This window comes from Pinus tabuliformis, chromosome X (assembly GCF_031772625.1).
Source record: "Pinus tabuliformis cultivar Carrire ecotype Pingquan chromosome X, CPIR1, whole genome shotgun sequence".
NCBI classification, from domain to species: Eukaryota; Viridiplantae; Streptophyta; class Pinopsida; order Pinales; family Pinaceae; genus Pinus; species Pinus tabuliformis.
Window position 1 is genome coordinate 1,141,634,703 of NC_142308.1, and position 4,964 is coordinate 1,141,639,666.

Genomic DNA, 4,964 nt, shown 5'->3' on the forward strand with positions numbered 1-4,964 from the left:
CGAGCAGAATTTAGGGCTGACGTGTGCCCTAACTAGAGCTAAGAAATTGCACTGAAGTCGAGGTTAAGGGGAGCAACAGGAGGTTGTAGAACAAGGTATGTTTGTCCTCTTGTTTTGATGTTGTTTTTTAGTGGATGTTTGTCCTAGATTGGACAAGGTTTGAAGGGCATCTAAATGACTGTGTGGAAGGTAGTACAAGGTGCCCTTGCAGCCCCTAATTCAGTTTGACAAGGAATTTGGTTGCTATAAGAAGGAAAAACTTTGAGAAGCCTAAGGGCTGGGTTATTGGAGAAGTAAGGGCAGCCAAGTAGGCTTATGAATCATCCCTAAGTTAATTGTTGAAGAAGGACTATGGACTGTCATAGTGGGAAACCCTCCATGCCCTAAGATTGTTTACATTGAAGTAGTACAAGAAGGCAACAGTGGGAAGAAGTCCCAAAGAGCTGAGGAGAAACAGTGGATAATCTCGAAGTTATTCACAAATAGAGTTGTGAACAACTCACAAGAAGACCATATGTGTTGATTCATTGATGGACTAATGATCAGCTAGAGGGCAGTTGGTGAGCCATGTTCAATGACTTAAAGGAGCAAGATTCATTGATGGAGGTAGATTGGTGTTGTTATAGTTTGGGACCCAAAGGACCGACATATGTGTTCAGGACACATGGACTGAAAGGGTTGTGGAGCGCTACATCAACAAGTAGTTCAAGCGTTGTCTTGTTCAGGATAGATTGGTTGAAGGACTTACATCAAACCCTAGTTTGTATTTCTTGTATTAGTAATTGTATGAGGGCCATCATCCCTGGTACCAGAGCCTTAAACATTGTACTACAATTTGTTAATATAATGAAGTTGGGTTGTTGAAAAATGGTAAAAAGTTGCCTATTTATGTACATGTTGATTTATTGTTGTATTTATTCCACTGTGCAAAGTAGTTTGTTGTGGCATTTGAGTTGGTTGTGTCATAGATTCTCTTGTGACGTGGAAAAACAACATCATCGTCTCTAGGGCACATTGGGTAGGGGTGTGCGTGCAATGTACAGCAAGAAAGCACATAAATTTAAACATTCTATTTGATGTATATGCCAAACCACTAAATGAGTCGTACTACCCAAGAACCATGCTAGAAGGAAAAAAATTCAAGTAAACAAATAATAACAACACTATTTTGATGGAAAACAACATGACTCACCAATCCTTTGTGTGGCATCTACATTACCTATCTTCTCTACTCGACCCTCCGAGACACTACAATTGTAGTCACTCACTGCACAAAGTAATATTATATATGAGATCGTGAATAAAGCACAAGTTTAAATAACAAATATATGAAGTGATGTATTAAACGCACACATACCTGCCCTCCCTTGGCTAATATTTTAGCAGCGAATAGAATAAATCACTTACAATTTGTAGAATGTCTCACCCATCCTCTGCCATAGTTGTAGACTGTGTAATGCATCTTCACCCCTTCAACTTTGCAGATTGTACAATTGTAGCTCTTCACATACTTAAGAGGATTAATGTAGTTGATTATGACAACATAGAAAAAGAATATGATAAATTGAATAGCAAAAAAATGGAGCCACAAATTAACAAAATATACTTTTAAGTGAAGTGCATTGCATATAGGTGTGTTGACTCACCCTCATTTACGAACAATAACATCCATTTTTTCTGCCTGCTATATCAACAAGTAGGTCAAGTGTTGTCTTGTTCAAGGTAGATTGGTTGAAGGACTGACACCGACCACTAGTTTGTATTCCTTGTATTAGTGATTTTATGAGGGCCATGATCCCTGGTACCAGAGCCCTAAACAGTGTACTACAGTTTGTTAATATAACGAAGTTGGGTTGTTGAAAAATGGTAAAAAGTTGTCTATTTATGTACATGTTGATTTATTGTTGTATTTATTCCATTGTGCAAAGTAGTTTGTTGTGGCATTTGACTTGGTTGTGTCATAGATTCTAAGACCCTAACCTAGATTCTCTAGTGACATGGAAAAACAACATCCTCGTCTCTAGGGCACATTGTGTAGGGGTGTGCGTGTGATGTGGAGCAAGAAAACACATAAATTTAAACATTCCATTTGATGTATATGTCAAGCCACTAACTGAGTGGTACTACCCGAGAACCATCCTAGAAGGAAAAAACTTCAAGTAAACAAATAATAATAACGCTATTTTGTTGGAAACCAACATTACTTACCCATCCTTCGTGTGGCATCCACATGCCCTATCTTCTCCACTTGACCCTCTGAGACACTACAATGGTAGTCACTCACTGCACAAAGTAATATTATATGAGATGATGAATAAAGCACGAGTTTAAATAACAAATATAGGAAGCGATGTATTAAACATAAACATACCTGCCACAGTTGAATAGAATAAATCACTTACAATTTGTAGAATGTCTCACCCATACTCTGCCACAGTTGTAGAATGTTTAATGCATCTTCACCACTTCACCTTTGTAGATTGTACAATTGTAGCTCTTCACTACATAAAGAAGATCAATGTAGTTGATTATGACAACATAGATAAAGCATATAATAAATTGAATAGCAAAAAAATGGAGCCACAAATTAGCAAAATATACTTTTAAGTGAAGAGCATTGCATATAGGTGTGTTAACTCACCCTCATTTACAAACAATAACCTCCATTTTTTCTGTTTGCTTCCTTCATTTCCTTTTCCACACCCAACAAATGAAACCGAGACCAAATTACAAAAAACCCGATTACAATTACAACAAACCCAATAAACAAAACCAAGATAAAACTAAAATAAAAAAGAGAAAAAATAGGGTGAAACAAAGAAAAACAATTACACCACAATGCATGGCCATGCTCAAACTCAACAAAACAAAACATGCAAATAAGAACAAAGAAAAAAATGTAAACATCCCCTTTGCACATCATCTCGCCTGCAATGTGCCCTCCTCTGCTAGAAGGAAAAGAAGTGAACTGAGTAAGGTTAAAATACACAGTTTGTAATGGTAAACATATCTCAAAACTAATAATTATTCATAATAGGAAACACACCTCCCCTAGAGTTTGTTTTATAGCAATGAACGATATCTTCTGTATTCCACTTGCTCGTGCTCATCAGAACAAGTGATCTACAAAAGATAAAAAATAAGATATTAGAATTGTTATATAAATTAAACTAGGATTTGATGCAATTATTAATCATAACAAGAAACACACCATTCTTTGAGTTTGTTATATAAAAAGAGAGGCCATTTTGTATTTCACATGTTCATGCTCATTGGACAAGTATTCTGCAATAAACACACAATAAAATATTAAATTTCAGATAAAAGTTAAACTAGACAGTTTGAAGGCGTGAACTTGTCATGCAACTTAGTTCGAGTCCAATTATATTCCATGCTCTATAACAAACAAACAAACAAAAAATATGACAAAAGATATAAATTTTCTAAACTAGATGTACTTCTAATAGGAAAAATACAAACAATGCTTTCATAAGAAGTAATTTTTTTTTTTTTGAAAATGAATCTAAGCATATCTAAACAAATTGATCACCCAAAACCATAGGGTCCACAAGGCAATAGTGTTGTATGTTAGCACAATGGTTGATTGTTTGAAGGGTCAGTATGCTTGCTTGCTCAACCTTACCCATCTCTTCTATAGGGCATGTACTATGGGTTGTGTGTGTGATGTGGAGCAAGAAAAAATACAAATTGAAAGATATCATGTGATGTATATGTCAAACCACTAATTGAGTTATACAACCCAAGAACCATGCTCGAAGGAGAAATAGTAATAGAAACAAATAATAAAAATACTATTTTATTGGAAAACTAGGACTCACCCATCTTCTATGCTCCATTTGCATGGCTTAAACTATCTTCTCCACTCGACCATCCCAGAACAAGCCATCCACAACAGATACATAATAAAATATTAGAATCATTATACAAGTTAAACTAGAGAGTTGAATGTAATAATCAATCATAATATGAAACATACATGTGTTGAGTTTTGTTATATAAAGGGGGATAATCCATTATGTATTTCACATATTTGTGCTCACTAGAATCAACCATCTGCAATAGATACACAATAAACTATTAGGATTCTAATAAAAATTAAACTAGATAGTTGAAGGCAACAACTTGTCATCCAACTTAATTACAGTCCATTTATATTCCATGATATATCTCAAACTATATAAATTTTCTAAACTAGAAGTAATTCTACAAGGAATAATGCAATTAATGTTTTCATAAGAGAAATAATTCTTTATGTAGAGGGATCTAATCATATTGAACACCCAAAATCCTAAGGGCAACAAGGCAATAAAGTTGTCTATTAACACAATGGTTGATTGGTTGAAGGGTTTGTATGCTTGCTTGCTCAACATTACCATCCTCTATTGAGATTTGTAGCTTGGGAGGTAGTCCAAACCACAAGGTACAGGGTTTTGGAGGATTTGGACCCAAATGGGCTTTATGGGCAAGGGTACCCAAGCTGTGGGCTTTGCACCCAAAGTTGTGGATGTGAATCCATGAAGAGATTCGATGACTTGGCACTTGGACATGATAGAGCACCCTTAAAGGAGCAAGGGATTGCTTCAAGCACCAAGAGATCCCTTGTCATTGTGGAAAAATTAACGTTTATATGTTTTGAGTGGGTGAATTGTTTTAAAGATCAAGTCAGCCTTAGTTAAAAAGGCCCTTCTTGAAGGGATAAATGTCACTCTAAGCGAAAGATATAAATATGTGAGAGAAGAGAGCTCATTCCACGCATCCAAGGAAAAACACATCAAAGAATATATCTCTGAAATAGATGAAGATCAAAAGGAGTTCAAGCGAAGTGGAAAAGAAGCATTTTTGTGTCTTCTTGAGATTGTTTTGAGGACAATATTGATAGGGAACAGTTGAGGGCTAAGAGGTGAATTTTGGGCAAATTTTGTGCACGTTTGAGGAGATTTTTC